Source organism: Homalodisca vitripennis, chromosome 6, assembly GCF_021130785.1.
Source record: "Homalodisca vitripennis isolate AUS2020 chromosome 6, UT_GWSS_2.1, whole genome shotgun sequence".
NCBI lineage: Eukaryota > Metazoa > Arthropoda > Insecta > Hemiptera > Cicadellidae > Homalodisca > Homalodisca vitripennis.
This window is the reverse complement of record NC_060212.1, coordinates 80,033,984-80,054,882: the sequence shown is the minus strand read 5'-3', so window position 1 is coordinate 80,054,882 and position 20,899 is coordinate 80,033,984.

Here is a 20,899-nt window from a genome sequence, read left to right as displayed (position 1 = left end):
AACATTACGTACTTATTCTGACGGTTCCTGGTATAAATATAGGCCTATTTTGTTCCCTCTGAGCTAGGCTACACTGGTTTTTTAAGTACAAAAAATCCAATTTGTTCCTTAAAGTATCGAAACATTAATAGAAGGAGCCTGTCAAATGTACCTAATGAGTTGTTTGTGTCAAAATTGCTGATGAGAGCACACCTACATGTTTATTTAACTTAAATATTACTTAAATTTGTTTACTCTTATTTTGTAAGTTCTCTAAGAAATAAAAATTAGTATATTTCCGTTATTAGAATACAGGGATTAGATAAGTATTCATTTATATTAGAAAATGTCTGAATTTGACTTGAGAGACTCCCTTTGAAGCAGTCGGCAAGAACTTGCCTATATGACAGTTTATTGGACTGTGAACTAATATAGCAATATTAGCTATAAATCTTCTAAACTACTAAAAATAGTTATTTTCTTTTGTAAAGAAAATAAATATGTTTATATTTTGCAAATATATCTTATTAAAAATATAAATGATAAATATTCCATCTAACATTTAGTTTAAATTTAAAGACTATTGTAAAATCCATCTTAGTTGTCTTTTGGCAGAGTCCTGTGTTGTATGTTTTGTCGATATAGAAGCAAGTCGAAATAAACTTTTTAAATACATTCCTAAGAATAAACGTTACCCGATTAACATTGATGGAAGTTTATGTTTACACATTAAATAGGTACTGAAACTACCAGAATAGATTATAGTAAATTACTTAGAAATCTACATTTAAAACCATAAATATAACTTATCTGCACTAGTTATAATTATTAAAAGTAATGCTGCAATGTTTTTAATGCATTTAATACTGAAACCCGCTTTGTTAATATAATAGATATAATAATAATATATAATTAATTATAGGCTGCCGTAATTAGCGATTTGTAATTGAATGGTTGATTGGAAACTAACCACCAAAGGTCATTGTTTGATCAACTAAACCTCATGTATCTTTTGATAGGTTTAACGTTCGACAATCGGATCTGTCAATCACATGGTGCTTAAATGTTACACCGGGTTAAGCCTAGTCCTATTGACACTTGTAATTGAACGGTGGTCTATCGGCTTTGCAGAGTATAATTGTGAGTTTTGTTACTGAAAAACATTTTATTACAAATAGGCGTTAACATAACAATGAAGAAACTGTTACATTTATAAAATACGCTCTTTTAATGCTTATTAAATTATAAATACGCTTATTAATTATAACACAGTGGTGCAAAATATTCTTTAAATGTATTATTTTTAATCATATATCACATAAATAATGCACAAATTTTTATTTTATAAATGGGGATATTTTATCAACAGTCTTTAGGATTTAAAACTGTCCTGTTAAGTAGTTGTTCGTAGATGAGAAGCTTAATTTAGTTTATACTAGAAGAGAAAATAATACGAATTAAGTTTCATAAAGGCGGAAATGTAATTATTTGGAAAGTGACATTTTAAAATAATAATACTAAATTAGATGACGTAAGAAAACAAATTGAATAAACATCTGTACATTTGAAGACCTTAACCGGATATTACATTAAAATGATTTTTATGCATGTTTCAACAATTCATTTAAATCTGTTATCTTTTAATAAAATCTGTTATTTAACAATTTTTTAGAAAGTAAATTGACAATGAAGTGATTTTTGTAGGCGGACTGGTCTACTACAATAGAATCGTTAGAGCACAACTCAAGCCGTAGGCAGTTTACGCCACATTAGCAAGAAATGCTGACCACGAAGTCATTTCACACACTACCGCTCTCCGACGCGTTCCCACATTTTACATTGTCTGTCGTTTCATATTACAGACCAGCAGATACGTATATCTATTCTTCATAGCATGAAAGTGGATTTTATCTCATTCATACTTTGAGTCTCATTAATTTTATCAATTAAATTAGTTACATTCCTCATACTTCTTCCTCAATAGGTTCATTATTATTTCTATCACAGGTTAAAACATTACGCTTAACTAACACATTTCTATATTTCTGATTATGTAAAAAAAAATAATTATAATTCTGATTCTCCTATAATTGCTTTACCGCGAACAGTTGGATAGGGTTAATCGACTTGTCAATTTAATTTTCAAATTAATAATAGTTTTGATCAAGAATATGCACATGATTATTCATTATTATAAAAAGATTATACATTGCAGATTAGACTGACATGAATATAAACGGTTTTATGTTTATTCCAAGCAGTAGGGAATCTTATTTTTCGATATGGGACTACAGATTATATCTAGTGTAAAACGTCTCATTAGTTTCTTAATACCAATCTCTATATTCCCCATGTGTCTGTTCAATATTAGGCAGCTAGCCATGTACATGAATCTGAAGCTTTAGTAGACTTTGCTCAGGACGTACAATAATAAAATTAAGGTTACTGATGCGTCATATTTTTCTTCCCTATGGCTTCGTCTTTTGTGTTGCTAATTGGATAGTAACAGTGTAATTCTAGTAAAGATGCAGTATTCCATACAAGATATGCAACACAGATGAGATAATGCTCTTTACTAACAACGATCGAGTGGAAAGTTTTTAAATAACTAGCTTTAAAGGTATTTAGAAGAACCAACTCTGTATCTAACCCAGGTTCCTTGGGTCTGATGTTATCACCCACTCAAACATTACGTTTTTGTGTCATCACAGTTGGGTTTTGTGACATGTATATATATTTTAGCTGTTCGATATAATATATGTAGGCTTACCGTCACGTACATAATGTTTCAGTGTTTATTGATAGAAAATTAGAGAATGAGGCACTGCAGCTCATATAAAGTTTCCGCTTATATGATTCTTTATGTTTTAAACGAATTATATAAATAAATAAATAAATATATATATATATGTGTGTGTGTGTGTGTGTGTGTGTGTGTGTGTGTGTGTGTGTGTGTGTGTGTGTGTGTGTGCGCGTGTGCGTGCGTGTGCGTGTGCGTGCGTGTGTCTGTGTGTTTGCGCGCGTGAGTGCGTGTGCTTGTAGAATAGTTTGCTCACGAAAGCAAAATAAACAAATTCGCTTTTGTATTATTGTCCTAATAACTTTATTAATTGCGAAAATATTAACTATTGCACTGTAATTTTTCGTACATTTTCTTACGGTTCCTGGTATAAATATAGGCATATTTCGAAATTCCCTCTGAGCTAGGCTACACTGGTTTTTTTAAGTAAAAAAATCCAATTTGTTCCTTAAAGTATCGAAACATTAATAGAAGGAGCCTTATGCTTACCTTATGCTTACCCCGCCTGTACTAAGACTTCAACAATCTTTTTCCTTACGCAGTGAAGAAACCGTTAAAGAAAATTCAAATTAATTCTTAAATGTTGTAACCTTGCTGTTCAAATTATTATATTACCGTATCCGAATTCAAGGAATGATAAAACGAAAACTTAATAAATAAAAAAAAATATTATAAACCTGTTGTTATGGATTGACAACTACAATTAAAAACAGTAAAACGAATTTAATTATATTAACAATGTTTCGATGTTTTATATAATCATACAGAATTATCTTTTATTACGAAGACATGGAATCAATGCAAAACATTTTTTCGCCAACCTTTCCTGGATGACCCTACTATGTTCTATTTTACGGTGGAGCAAATTATCCAGCTCACAATTTGAAGATTCTCATAAACGTTAAATGAGCACCGAACTTTCAATATTACACAGGAAACTCAGTAACTAATTGATTAAAATATGGGGAAGATTTTATCGGCACTAAACAATCAATGTTATAATACCATAATATTTATAGTTTTCAAAGTCTTATTAGAATAAAAAAAATGTTGAAGAATTTCCACGCACCATTTTTACAGCTGATTAGTAATATTACTATTTTTACCTGTCGTTTTTTTTTCGTATATTGTTGTTTTTCACGACTGTGTATTTACAGTCGTCAGTTTGATAACATTGCATATTGTAGCAAACAACATTATTTTAGTCTTTTTGATTTTTGGATCATTATATAAAATTTTATTGTATTTTTATCCATCTTATTTACGTCTATTTACAAATGTTTTGCTTCTTCTTTCATTCCCAATTTGAATTTAAATAAACTATCCATCCCCAATACGAATTACCTACAATAAAGCTCTAATTTACACAATCATATAATTAGTATCTAGTCAGCTAATTCCACAACAATTCTCACTTAATATGAAATAAAATCTACTATGAGTTCATACAAAATTTTAATAAAATAAATATACGTTTCGAATAATTCAGAAGAATGGTTAGGTCACACCTAACTGTTTAATTTGTTATCCAACATCAGTTAATTTGAAATCTTGCAATTACACCTATATTATTAGTTTATACGATAATCACGAATAAAACATATAAAACTTTAATTTCAAGATTAACGTATTAATATTCTCATAACACTTTGAAGTACTTAAAAACAGTATTTTATCAAAAATCGCCTAGAAGGGTAAAATGGTTATAAACATGTTATTTTTTTAACTTGAGGACTTGGTATGGTTATACTAATTACAATATTATGTTTGTAAAGATATATATTTGCAAAAATGTTTTCGTTTAAACTAAAATGTTAAACATCACTATCTTGAAACCTGAAGTCTTAGAGAAATATTTGTAGGCATACGTGTAGCCTATAAACAGTTCATTAATATAATTAATAGTCCATTTTTATTTATTAAAAAACACTAAATAAAACTTTGTTCCACCAGTACAAGCCATTTTAACGAGATATACAAAGCGTTAGAACACAGAATATTTATAATAATCCAATAATTATAAACCTTTTAAGTTGGCTTAATGATAATAAAATAAATACTCAATTTCCCAAATATTAGCTACAATGATTAAACGGTAAAAGTATAATAAAGTGAAGAAAGAATAAAATAATTGTTTAACAAGTAATTTTTAATGTTTGTAAAAAATTTCGTATGCCACTATCTTAAAACTTTATATTCGTTAACAAGCTGGAATTATAGTCTTTATACCCAGTTTAGGCAAACATTATGAACTATTAAGGACGTTGCAATGCTGAAATTGCAACTTGTTCATATAAATGTTAAAATAAAGCTTCTCAAATAATGTTGAATCAGATTTATTATTAATTACGTCTTGAAATGTATTCTCTACAAGCAATTACAGCCGACTACAACTTTATTTATGGGTTTATTTATGAATCGTGTTTAAAATGCAATTGATTTACTTGGTTGTTAACCAGTCAATATGTTTTGATAAAAATACTTAACTTCATTTAAAAAAGATCATTTTATAGCACATAAGTGGACTAAAAGTAACGATTTTAAACCAATCGCCTAAAATAACATTTAACTATTGGTTTTATATTTAATAAAATATAACAATTTAACAATAAAATTCTCCTTAGTAAACAGGTAAAGAATTAAATACATTTTTATAGTAAATTAGTTATAAAATATAAAATGCATAAAGGGGTTCTCCTTATTGTATTCACTATAAATCGTTTGTGAACAATTAATATAAGAATATACTGTTGTATGCTGATACAAAATACAATTCTCAGTTTATTTATATTACCTTATTGTCTTTTATTAACTGTTATGCAATATTTACAAATTATAAGCTTAATACCTCTCCTTATTTTGTCTCAAACCCAAATAATACCTTAACAGAAACTGTATATTTCGAGTCGATTGTACATTCCTGCTGCAACGTAAAACGTACGATAAGGTTGTTGTATTGGAGTGCAGTACTATTTTTGTCACAGAATATCAACAGAAAGTAGAACGTATTTTATCAGGAGAAAAATTAACTTAATATAGTTAATATAAAAGGGGACTTTTTCGCCACTTTAATGCTGAATAATGTGTTATTTAATAAGGTCGTAAAAGCAAAGTCAATACGGGTCGGTTTCGTACAAAAAATTTTGAGACTCAACTAAAAACAAGCCATGAGGCTGTAGAAAAATATAAGAATGCCTGCAGTCTTTAAATTTGTCTTATTACGTATAATTAATCCTGGTTAAATAAAAATAGCGTGCATATAAATACAATCTAGTATGGCTTGACCTGTAATAATAATATTCTTCATTATTATATTGCCACTTATACAAATTTAATAAATGTAAACAAGTCATTTGACAAGTATTTGGTCTTCCAGTCATATGTTAGTTTGGTTATTTAAACGCATATGTGACAGATACGGCAAAATACAATATAATTGAATCGTAAAAAGTGAGGGCTCTGTGGTGTAATGGTAGCACATTCTCCCGGCAAGTGAGAGATCCCGGTTCGAGTCCCAACGGAGCAAGTACTTTTTGCGATTTAATGTTTATTTAAATTAAATAGGCTAATGCCACTTATACAAATGTCATATATATATACAGGGTGTATATTATGTCTGGAAACACCCAAATATATCCTTTAATAATTTAAATATAAATTTGAAACCTCTTACAATCGTGATAGAGATTGGGCATCTACTTTTTTTGGAACAATGTTTTGTTATGTCACACCAACGGGGGACGTCCTGCCGAGGGTATCGTGAATATTCTTAATGGAAGCCTATACCTTGTGATACATAATTTTAAAGGTAATAGCTTACTGAATTGAATGCCACAAACCGCATCTCAAAGGAATTATTCTATGAGAAAATAGAGCATTTTTAGTATTGAAAATTTACTGATGTTCAACAATGTAATTTTAACATGGTTCTTGCCACAAAATGTGTTACACTAATTTTTTAGCATTTTTTAAATGTTCAATTAAAATAAAAAATATACAATTTATTTTTAAGCTGGTTTCATTAGTACAAATTTACCAGTTTTTATTACAATGAATAAAACTTATGAGTCACTTTCTCTGATTACTTATGAATCTGTACTTGGTGTTTTCCAGTCAGCAGGAAGGTTTAAAGAGACAAAGGTCACTAGCCTATGAGAAACATTATTGTGTTATTAATCATCTGGTCTCTACAGGTTTCAGTTTGTTGAGCATGGAGCTTTCCCTAGACAGGTCTAAAGCTTGGGAATTACAAATGGACAAAGGTCATATCATTCCTGTCGAGTTAATCAGTGTCTCTGAAGCATTGCTGTCAACAAGTTATCTAATTACAGTAGTTCAGTTTTTATTTGGCATTTTAATGGAATTGTCTGAAAGAGAACGAATTACTCTGTTGATGATGCGAGGATATATGGCGATCGTCAAAGATCTTATCGGGAAGTTTGTAATTTGTTTAATGACACTTTCCCAGAAAGGAATCCATAAGTGTTTCAACAATATCAAAAACTATTGAGCGTTTTTGAAATGACAGGGAGTGTACGTAATCGGCCAAAGTCGGGTAGGATACAATCTGCAACAGATGAAGAACATGCACTAGATGTTTTGCAAACATTTTATTGAAGACCCATATACATCGCTCAGAAAAGCTGCACAGCAACATGATATGCACCCTATGTCTGTGAGTAAGATTTTGAAAATTAATAAATACAAACCATTTAAAGTTCATTTAGTCCAACATTTAAGTGAGGATGATTACGACAGAAGAGTTGAGTTTTTGTGAACTTGTGATGCGCAAATGTGATGACAATAGAGATTTTCTGACCAACATACTATTTTCTGATGAGGCAACTTTTTTCCTAAATGCAAATGTTAACAGGCACAATTGCCGTTACTGGCTAGTGAAAACCCACATTGGATTACTGATCCCCATTCACAGCAACACAAAAACTGAACGTATGGTGTGGAATTTTAGGTAACAAAATTTGTTAGACCCTTTTTTCATCAATGGAAATTTAAATTTCCGAACTTTACTACAATATGCTCCAAAATGAAATATCCCAGCTATTCAAATTGCATCAGGGAGAATACTTTGATAATGTATGGTTTCAGCAGGATGGTGCTCCACCCCATTATGGGAGACAGGTAAGAGAGTATTTGGATTTAAGGTTTCCTCATAAATGGATTGGCCGAAGAGGAGAAATCGAATGGCCTCCAAGATCTCCGGATTTGTCACCAATCGATTATTTCCTATGGGGTCATTTAAAATCCAATGTTTATAGAAGAAAGCCTCATAATTTGGAAGACCTAAGAAACAGGATTATAGAGGAGATTGCTTTGATAACTGAAGAAATGTTAGGCAACTCTGTCGAATCATTTTACACAAGATTGGCTCATTTGTCAAACCGTAGAAGGAACACAGTTCGAACAATTGCTTTGACACCAAATGCAGGTAAAACGTTTGTTGTAAGACTTTTAAACAGCATACATTATTTTTTATTTGTAATAAGAAATCAATAACATAAGTATTTCCATAATTGTACTGTAATAAAAACTGGCAAATTTGTGCTAATAGAACCAGCTTAAAATGACATTTTTGTTTTTATTTAATTGAACATTTAAAAAAATGCTAAAAAAATTAGTGTAACACATTTTTTGTGCAAGAACCATGTTTAAAATTACATTGTTGAACATCAGTAAATTTACAATACTAAAAATGCTCTATTTTCTGATAGAATAATTCCTTTGAGATGCGGTTTGTGGCATTCAATTCAGTAAGCTATTACCTTTAAAAATTATGTATCACAAGGTATAGGCTTCCATTAAGAATATTCACGATACCCTCGGCAGGACGTCCCCCCGTTGGTGTGACATAACAAAACATTGTTCCAAAAAGTAGATGCCCAATCTCTATCACGATTGTAAGAGGTTTCAAATTTATATTTAAATTATTAAAAGGATATATTTTGGGTGTTTCCAGACATAATATACACCCTGTATATATATATATATATATATATATATATATATATATATATATATAATAAAAATATATATATATATATATGTATTGTTTATGTGTGTGTAACAATACAGTTATAAACTGTAGTCCTTAGATACACAATATATGGAAAACATAAAAAGTCTTTAATCATTTAGTATTACAATAGTTATATTCCCATAATATTATAATTCCCATTATTTATTTATACTAAGAACGACTAAATTAAGAAAAGTTAGTGTACCGATGACGAGACCTAATCATGTTAAGAATTAACTTTCATTTTGTGAATAGAGCACATAAATATAGTGCAGATAAACTTATATTTTTTATTAATTTATTCATAACTATTTTAATCGATAAAAATTAAAGAAACAAGTTTCTTCAAATATATAAATTAGCGCCACCCAATACAATAGTTTGGAAAACTTCGTCCGTTATGACACTTTTTATATATAATTATAGTTCCTCTGCAATACTGTAATAATAAAACGATAGTACAATTGGCTAAGAATACTATAGTTACGAATATAATATATTTTTGCTTGCGTCTCTGTAGGCTATATTTCTCAAATTTTAACCATATTTTCTTTCTCATATTATTTAATAATTAAAATACCTATAGACTATTCTGTTATAATAAAATTTGAAATTGTATCTTAGTAAGTCAATTAGCATTTATATATTTATCGTAGAAGGCATAAAATACTGGAAGCTCAATAAAAGAACAAAAATACGACTGAATATAATTCTTGTTAATTCGAAAAGTTTGGTATACATACAGTCGTTATCTCATCATGGTTGGTATAACAACATTAAATTAAAACAATTTGTGTCGGGAACGACAGAAATAAACATTTGACGAGTGCTGTGACATGTTTAGTGACCATTGAGTGCCTGACTGTGTCACGTAGTGACTGTGATTTGTAGTTGACTAGCCAGCAACCAAAACCGGAGCAATAATTTATGTAATGTACTCATTGACAAATATAGAATGTATTACAGTGTAAAAATAATAACTCTTGTTGAAGTTTCCTGGGTGATGTATTACAATAGTTCCTTTTAGTAGGAAACTCTATCCACAGAAGCTGTTATACTACTAACTCTATACGACGAGTGTTTATATACTTAACTTTAATAAATATTAATTCACTTATATTACCTAATATAATTTGTACACCCAATAAACTTTAGATATATAAGAAATTATATTACTGCATAGTCCATCTGAAATAGACAGTTTTTATACTTTTTTGAACTTAGATGGTTTTAAATTTCTAAGTAACAATTTGCATTACATTACAGGTTAAATAAAAAGGCTGAATCTCTAACATACACGTCCTCTTTATATGAATGGATTAACATAGGACAAAATCATAAAATTCGGAATGACATTCGTTTAATACAATATTTGTGAATGTAAACTAAATGGTGATTTTACTTAAGGTATTGTTTTCCAATTTTACCGGATGTTTACCAATTTTGTAGATTTTTAAAAATGTTTTTAATATATTTCACTGAGTGTATTTGGTAATTAAAGTATATTTACGCAATTTTTTATAGATGACTTTTTCCTTAGTTTTACACGCTGATACTTAATATTTAAATAGGAGATAACTTAAATTTTTACACAAAAAAAGGTTGCAAATCAATACAATTATTAGTATAGCCAACATTATCAAACCGTGATGTGTGTTCTGGTACATTGCTAACCTAGGGAAACTATACTCTCTAATCAGTTAATGATCAATTTAGTTTGTGTAACCACATACATCACAAACAAGCATACAAGTGATTAGATCTGGTTTCAGTTCCATGCCCTACATCTCATATTGCATGTATCTGCTACCAGGGGAATAACATTTTCAAATATAAGGTTGAACAGTTTCCTCAAATAAGAGGATTATTACTAAATAAAGAATCCATTCCGGCTCGTGTAGCACGTCACGTGTTATAAATGTATAATATAAATAACAATCATACATAAAAAAATAAATATATGATTCGAATTATTGAAACTCATAAATCAATAAATATTGATACAAAAAAAACTCTTCCTTATAATTTTATAAGTAGTAAATATCCTTAATTTTATTCATTTATTATTTTACTCTAGGCATTACTGTATATTAATCATACAAATGTATATAACGCATTAATGTTTGTATATGGATACACAGAGTAATTATTTTTAAATATATTTTTAGGAAATTTTAAATAATATTAAATAAAATATTGATTTTCATATAGAGGTCTTTTATTTTATTGCGTCATGAAAGGAAACAGAAGGTATAGTACAATCAGATGTATACTTTTTGAAATAGGGACTTCAATGTGGATTAATTTTTTAAATGCAATGGAATGGTCGTGTGGGTCACCATAATAATTAGGACAATATATTGAATAAATTACAGCGTAAAGGAATTGAGTAACTTTGTATGCAAATTTGGCATTTGGCATGGACCTTGACTTTTCGTAGGATTTCTTGAGGAATATGCGATTTCTAGGATATAATCAAATCAATCAAATCAAAAACATCTTTATTTCCATTATGGTACAAAAAATTTAGAAATCATAGGAGCACAATTTTACATTTATCATATAAAATTACTTTAGTAATTAACACCAAAACATAAAACTACTAACAAATTAAATACTTATATATATATATAGACTGCTCTAATGATTGTGGAAATGTTTCCTCACATAGGTGCATAGCACCTGTGCGTGAGAGAATGAGTCCCATTAATTCAAAAATTATTTTCTTAGGGAAATATGATGTTAAAATATTGTTGTTTAGAAAAAAATATATATATAGAAAAATAATTCATTTAATAAATATAATTTAAATAAATATAATATAAATTTTGTACAACGTTTAATTTCACGATAGAAAAAGAATTAATTTTATGACTGTGTGTCCATACATGGAATCTAGCTAGGTTTGTCACTAAGTTGGCTTCCACAATTTTGAATTTATTTTTGTAATTTCTGACTATCGTAGTTTGTAGTGCAATCTTTTCAAATCGGATTTTTGGAATAGAGACCTTTAGTGTGGTGTACTACTCGACTTATGCTATCATTTTATATTCCCTTCTGACTCCTTGAGCACCATCTCCTGAAGGCAGATATGGTGATTACTTGAAAAACAGATTTATATGTGCACTAATATTATATATTCATTTGGCTTGTATTGACGCGTAAATGCTCAATAGGAACATGAAGTACATTAATTTGTTTGCTCTATGATCCTTTAATAATTCGTGATTTGCAATTGTTTAAAAAAATATTTATAAAGTATAGTAACATAATATAAAAATTAGTAAGAAAAAAAAAACATGTATTAACTAAATAATTAAATTAAATTACTAAAATAAGAACTATTTTTGAGTACTTACTTAAAAATATACATAAATGTAAGGACATGTGATAGAAAGCTAATAGAAATACGTAACCATAAAGACATAAGTAATGATTAAGCATTGAAGAAAATAAATAAAAGTTGTAGACGACATGTGTTTACGTAATAAATTAATCTTATAAAATTATGTTTTGTTTAGTCCAAAGGGTCCAAAAATTTAGATTTAATCATAACTGATGAGCTTGTGTTAAATGTTCTCAATAAATAAAGTTTCTATCTTTGTGTCCTTTTTAAATACCTTTCAGTAGATAAAATTGTATTCCTTCACACTTCTAATAACAAAAAAGACCACACTAAAATTTTCGGACGGATTTGGTTTTAATCCTTACGTTTTTAACTTTTCCTTTCTGTTGTTAAATTGAAAGGTAAAAATAAAGAGAAGTCTTTTCCAAAATAATACAAAAATTTAGTGAATAGTTTTGAACACGAGTGATGACTTGTGTCTATAAAAAGTCTAAAATTTTATCTTTTTGAAAATAGTAGTCATTTAAATGTAAATAGTTTGGTTCTTATACACAAATGTTATATGTGATTATAAGTACCAGGTTTGGCGGACGTTTTAATTATGAATAATATAGTTTTCAACATAAATATTTACAAATAAGAATTGCAATTTCATAGCATATACTAATAATTATAATTTAATGTCTATATCGATATATTTTTAGTTCATGAATAAAATTCAGAAAATTAGGGAACTAATTTTATCGGACGTTGAACAATTAAAAAAATTATGTTATATTTGTAGTGAACATAACCTGATTCTCCTGTCAAAGTGTATCCCTAGGGACTTATGTAGCTAAACAGGAACTCATTCAAAGTTTGGCGTGCAACTCTGTAAATTGGCTTTAGTAGCCGATCCCTAGTGAGACATATATGGAAACTACTCAGGTATCAGGATGTAACTAGTTTGCTTAAATATTTATATATTTAGTTCATTATATTGAAGTTTTTTCCAAAAATATCATTACAATTGGAATTAAAATGATATGACTAAAAACCTAATTCATCCTGAATTAATGAACCAACATAGTTTTACGCAATAAAAATAATATAGTATTGACTCTAAACTCCCGTATATGCAGAGGTAAGTTAGCACATGAACTCTACTGTAAATATCAATAAATTCTGATACTGCACACATTATTTTAACTGATGCATTTATGTTTAAGTTTCCAAGACTCAGGTAAATATTATCAAAGGAAGATAGGTTACAGCGCATTTCAAGTAATTTTATTAAAAATATAGGTTTTTAATTTAAAATAGTCTAATATAAAATTACTTCGATCAGTGGCAAAAATCTTCTGACACGAACAAAATTAGTATATATAGGTATCTATATACATGCATTTTTACTTTATTACTTCAAGAACCGTTCAATGGGTATTTTACGAAACATGTCTGAAAGAAATATTATTTTTAGGGGTTATAAAAAGACTTGTTAAAATATTATTTTGTAGCAAATTCTATAAGTATATTTGCAATAATAAGGTCCAACAAACTTATTAACCAATGAAATGAGCAAACAATAAATAATATCTGTAATGATGGTTGATAGAGGAGAACACAAAAAGTCTTCCAGGCATTTTAGTATTTTTGTATAAGCATTCTAAACGTTTAATAACATGAATTATTTTGATTTCTTATTTAACGTTTTAAAATATGAGTCTCTGGCACAACACATTTGGTATTGATCTGATTTCCTGAATATTTCTCCTGAACCTACCTCGTGTACAAACAGAATAAAAGTTTTAGCAATTTATATTTTGTGTCCTCATTTGCCAATGTTTGTTATTCACATGTATCACCAATCAGTAACATAATATGTTTGGCTTTATTTAGGAAGTGTTGAGATATATTAAAAATATTGTTATCATGTACCTTAATATTTATATGCTTAACAGAACACTATCACCAACAGGCCAATCAGCCATAGAAAATGTTGGTTAAAACGAATACAGACCAAACACATAAACACAGACTTTGGTTTTTTTATCGCAAATATTTTTTGTTAAGCGTAATGACCTTTGTACTTTAATCTCAACCATACTACATATTCAGTAAGATTCAGATATAAAGGAATTGTAGTAGGTTATTTATAACAGCTTAGAGCTTTATACATAAAACACATGATAAGGTTAAAAAACAAAACAAATTTTTTAACGTTGGAAACCTAAAGTCGGTCAATTATGGGTACCTAGGGGTTGTAACCACGTATTTGATAACAAGCAAGTATCTTGAAATACAAAGGAAGAGAGTTGCTATTTAAGAATGGGACAAATCATTGATGAATCGGACATTCCCCGTCAAGCCATTTACTTAAAAATTAAAGATAGCCTTTATATATAGCCTATATATTCAATCAAATCGGTCTTTTTTTACAATCACATTGCTAGATTACTAATCTCAACGAAGCCTGTTAATAATGAGAAAGTATTTTGAGCAGTTAAAGTTGAAGTATTTGTACTATGAAGTTTAATACTTTACTTTACTTACTTTAACGGCAAATTTCATCAGAATCTGCAAGAAGTTCATGCATTTTAAGAAAAATCAATATTTTCCTAATTAATATAGTAGTAACTTATCCTCAATTATATCAGTATGAATGAAACAGAATATTTTGGGACATTTGCCATCGTTCAGTGGTAGAATTTAATCAGTAACACTACGTTTCGAGATCTGATATCTGATATTTTTTTCAGGTAATATACTAAAGTAATGCAAGACTACAACCTGAGTCTAAGTAAACAAAACATACCAGAGTGTCGTGACATAGGTCAGAAACCAAAACAGCAATGTTGAATTACATGCACACCAACTCTAAAACATAGTCTTCGTAAAAACTAAACTCTAATTATTAAAACTGAACTACAGGTATACACTCACCAGCCAACCAAATAAATGTGACTCGAATTTTAATAATTCATATTTTTATTAATTACATAATCTAAACTCTAATGCAGTTAATTTACATAATTGTGTGTTGTGCTCAATATATTAAACTTCAAATTTTCTTTTCATAGACCTTTTCAGTAAGCTTATCGTACGATATCATTTATTAAGGCGGCTAAATCATCAAAATTAGTTGTCAACGTTACGACGTACTCTAATTTGCTTACGCAGGCTGGAATATATGTCTCTAGTAAAATTTAAATGCTATGGATGAATGTGTTAAGAGAGTGAGCACTGTGGTTTATTTAATGGTTCCAAGGTGTTTCAGATCATGAAAATTACCCTTATTGACGAATGTGAAATCTAAATCTAACTAATTGTTGTACTACGTGGTAGTTAAGTAATTCAATAGTTTCACACACTATTCCTACATGAAAACCTAAATTATAAGTTTCAAACAGGTTTATTCTAAGAAGGTTCGTGTGCAGTCTAGTACAACTTACAATTGATAAACTATCAACTTGTGTCTTCACTCTTATTCATGTAATCGACGCGATGAAGTGATCTATTTACAAGCAAATGTCAACCAACATATTTCAATGAATTGTAAACTAGATCTAAATAGTATAGTTTTATGTACACGGTGTTTATTTCTGTAGGGAAAACTCTTTATTTGTTGGAAGCGTAAGCGTTAAGAAATTGATTATGTCCGCTTTGAACAGAAGACGTCGCAACAGTTTCTACGCTGAGTTCAACTGGCTGAATCACTCTATCCTACCCTCTTGGAGGTTTAAAAGGTGGGATTTTGAAAAGATGAGCTTCAATCATTCACCCTCACAATTCCTGAAGTTTCTGCCGTTGTGGAAAGTTCAAAATGGCCTATTAAATCTATTTGAATCAGATGCTTCTTCAGTTATGATGTAATTGTTTTCTAGTTATACATCACGACCTGTTATATACTAGTAACTGAAAAAGCATTAACATTTTTATATGTTTTAATCTATTACTATTATATGTAATCGTGATACTACAACATATACTTTTCAATCTAAAAAGATTTTCATGCAGTTTGTGACAGTTAAAATGATGATAAATATTGAAGAGACAAATAACAAATCTTTTGTGAGACAAACAACAAAGCGTTCTCTCCCTCGGGCTGGTTGTAATGCAAACTAAGGTCAACAACTGTTCTTTGATGTTCCGTGCTTTATACCACGATGTCACTCTAGACCTACGTCAGAATATAAATTCATAAAAGGACAAACGATCATTAAGCCCGAAACACAAATAATAATGTTGTTTTTAAGAAAGAAATTAGCTGTAAAGCTAGTTTCTTATATTATTAAATAGGTATACTTTAACGTGTTTAAGACCGAAAGGCTACTTCAATATCGTTGCTTTATATAGCAACTTGAGTAAGGACATAATGTTTAAGAATTTAAAATAATAACCTCAAAAATACTAATGTTACAATTTTGTCTTTTGTAGCATTTTCTGGATACTGAACTTTAATTGAATATTAATCTAGATTACCGAAAATTGATATGTTTAACGTCAAGAACTAATTTACAGCTGACAAAATACGTTTCTAGAAGATATATTCGTATTATTTTCTACGTGTTTATTCAAAAAAGTGTTAAGATTAAATACGATGAAATATCTATCCTCTCAAACATTTATTTTGTTCTTTAAATAATATCAAATAATGTAATGCTTTGTAATAAATAAAAAAATAATATAGAATCTTATTATTTCTTTATTAACATTTTTATAATAATTATTTTTATCTTTATTAAAAAAGTACAAATAGAAACGCATTTATGTCAGCTGCATTTCTATGTTTATAATTTTTAATACTCAATAAAAAAGTTTATTCTAATGTGATTTGAAATATTTACACCTTCTAACAAGGTCATAGTGATTAACAGTCTAAGTTTCAATCGCTTGATACTGGCTAACTATCCCGATACTTGTAAAAGTTAACTGTTATTGGTACTAAAGCCTAATACTAAGGCTAATTAACTCTCATTGTTGTTTTCTGCATAACGGATCATTCTAAACTACATTCGAAACAATTTTAATTATTTATTGATCCACTAATTAGGCATATACTTACCTATAAAATCTTTTTAAAGCTTTTAGATTTAGATTTTTCAAAAAATGTTTCGTACTATCAAGAGCTACAACGAATAAATCTCGAAAATACGTAGTAGACTTTAAAACTATTTTTGTACGTCTCCTGGAATCCGACGAAAACGCGGACAGTACAGTGCTATATCAGGACGTCGATCCCTAGGAAACCTTTCTAAAAGTCCAAATATCTATTGCAACTGATATAACAAATAGCTATGTCTCCCTCTTTACAAATTCACAACCTGTCTGTCACTTTCTGTTCTTCTAATGCCAAGCTTTTTACATAAGCCCTGAAACATTTCGAGGAATCCCCACTACAGTGGGTTTCGTTTATTAAATTGTTTGACTCCTGTATTTGTCGGAACTCTGGTTTACCAAATGTAAATAACTCTGACTTTTTTAGCACTTTCAGACAAGCCTGCTCATTAATTGATATTTTTAAATTTCACTTCTCCTTTATACTTTCCTCTTGTCAGATAAAGCTGTCAAGCCAACGTGCGCTTTTGTCAACTCGTTTTAGGAACACGACAAAGGTCTTAAATCACTGCAGTGTAACTGTAAACAACCCTCGCTCCGTAGGGGTCATTTCACTACTAAATAAATTACCGTGCTTGCTACTTACATTTCGTGCAGCTCTGGCATGACTAGTCTATGGAAGCTCCCACTGCTGTGTTTGTAATCAAACCTGTCACCGTGCTTGCACCATTTCTGCTTGTAGGAAACATACTCCCCACGAATATCAGAGGATGGTGCATGCCCATAACCACAGTGTTTCATGACTGGGTACAAGCGTTATCTCTCAATGCAACAGTAAGTTCTTCTGCCATATTTCATGAAAAACTTCACACTTTACTTTACATAAATTTTCCCTCAATATCAAAGGTGGCCCTCTCAGGCATTATGGTCTACTACTGCACTGACATTGCCTAAGTATCCATATCTTAAGGTGCCCCTGAATTCGGAAAATGATTTATGCTTGCAGTTTTAATGAATTATCTTATCTTGTTATGCAATAAATCTATAAAATATTTCATACACCCGTCAAAACTTGCCTTTTACGGATGAAACTATTGTAAAATTGGTATTGCTAAATAAAAAAGAGCACTTGCTTTCATTCCGGTTGGTTGAATCTTAGTTAAAAATTATATCTGTGCAGCAGCTCTCACATATGCAGATTCGAACCTTGTGTAAAATTCTTTTTGAAAATCTACCTAATCCAGATGTAAACCTCTTATATTTTTGTAACTAGAAGCAGTTTCTTTTAGCTGATGAAATTCCAACTCAATGTACATCTTTCAAGGGAAACTAGTTTCTGTCCAAAGCGCTTAGCTTTCTGAACAAAAAGTCCTGGACATCACTCAAGGCGTCTATAGTATGCTAGTAAGCTTTTTTACAAAATTTTGGATGTAATGTCATTCCAGTAGTTATTTGGCAGACTAGGGTAGCTGTAGAATGTTCAACTCTTTTTGTTTAATCGCAAAATGTTTTGTATAAAAGTTCGTAATTATTTATGCAGTTCTTTTTTCACGTCACCTTTTATCGTATTTATATTTTCTTCGGTCTGCTCATTTAACTCAGGCATTTTTACTTCTATGATTCTACATTTTCAATCATTTATATCACCATTTTCTATACGTAGAATCATCTTTTTATTAAACTCAGATTGCATTTCTATAGTTTATTTTGCATTTCGCTTAAAAGTACTTCTGATTGTGTTTATGTTTGTGTTTAAAACTCTCCTGATTGATCATGAAAAGATTTGGGTAGGCCTTCAATTTGTTTTTCAACAGAATTTGCGTGAGTACATCCAGTATTCCTGTATTTTCTACGTCCAACACTATAAAAAATGTATATGGATCGCTTGCCTTATCGTAAAGATCCAGTTTCAATATCTCAATCAGATCTGTTTTCGACCTCTAATAGGTAAGTTTGGAGTGATTGTGTCAGATGTGTTATGTTAATCTCTTCAATATAGATATTTACCGACATTTTAGTGCTTTTGAACATTTTGCTCAAAGCAACAAAAAGAAAAATATAATATGTTATTAAATAAAAGCTCGCAAATCAATAAACTATATTCAAAGAGAGAATGAAAACAAGTCAGTAACAATTTACTAGTTACGTTCTGTTTATGGTAATTCAACTGTTGCGTTAAAATAATCCCACACTTCTTAAACCAAATATTTTCCTGTTTAGCGTTGAACAGGAAACTTCTGTCATATAGACCGCCCTGCCCCGGTTGCCAAAGACTTCATCGAATCAGAATAACTATTCGTAATGACATTTCATTCATATAACTTCAAAACTCAATATAACTTCACAACCGATTTTAATCGCAAGAACTGCCAACATACGCTCAGCTGTTTAACAATGATCAGCTGTTTAAATTACTATCTCAATTCTACCAACACTCGTTCATCTGTTTAACAATGCTCCGTTGTGTATGCATCTATCTCGATTCGTCCTAGAAAAGGGGTTAATGAATTACACCTTAAGCATTAAGTTTGGGATTTTATCCTTGTAGTAACGTACTTAAATCAATATAATAGTTTCAAAATATTTCATAGTAAATAGGATTAAACAAGCTTTTGGTAGCATCAAAAGGTATAGTGCTCTGATAAACATTTTATATTTGTCTTAAAAATACTATTTATAACTATCTTAAATATAACACTTAAACACGATTGGCTTTAATGGTTTCTTAAAAGGCAAACTTTTCACATTATTTAGACAGTATATTGTTGTAATACCCCAATATCTCAGTTAATGCTCCCTTAAACTGTTATATCGTGCCATAAAAGAGACAGAAGACATATTTATAAAGTTTGGAAATAATGTTCTTATTTTTAATTTTTGCAACCATCAAGTGATAACACAAATTTAACATAACGGCATGTTTAGGGAAACTGAAAAGGTGATTTCTTAACAAAATAATTTCAATTAATGTTTTCTTAGACATTGGTGATTTTTCTATAGTAGTCATTTATGTGAGTATTATGAGTTACTACTGAAAAGGGAAACCTAATTTATGTTCATCCAAATCAATAAAACATAACGAGATATAACTGGAACATTTCTTTGTAAGTACTTTACCCAAAGGTTACTAAGCGAAATTTTCAAGAAATATATTTTTTATCTATAATTTATTCTGTTAGGATAAAGTTTACATACAAAATTTGTAATATTAACGAGACTATACATTATCCTTTTGTATGCTGATTTAAAAAAAGTTTAATTATCAAACTATAATTTAGAAATTTAACATTTTATAGGTTTGATACATGTTTTTTATCGGAAACAACCCATATAAAAAACACGCAGTTTTTATCAATAGCCATCACAAAAGAAGCACAGAGATATTCGTAAAAAAATTTTATTGGATGTTGATAAATGCTTATATGAGATTTAGTTTCATTACAGATGTTAATAAATATGACTTTTAAAACGAAACAGAAGCTGGAATAAATGTATCTCAACAGTTTTGGGGATTGAAACTTTTATCTCCAGATTACCTCTTGCTCACTACTTACTGTTACGATCCCTCATACAGGTAATATGTTTTTGTTAATCCAAATCAATTTGTTTTATCTTAAACTTTAAATGTCCCCTTCTAGTTCCGCAACCTCTCCAATCTCCCGTGTAATATCAGTGGCAGACCTAAATCTTTTCAATGACTTTG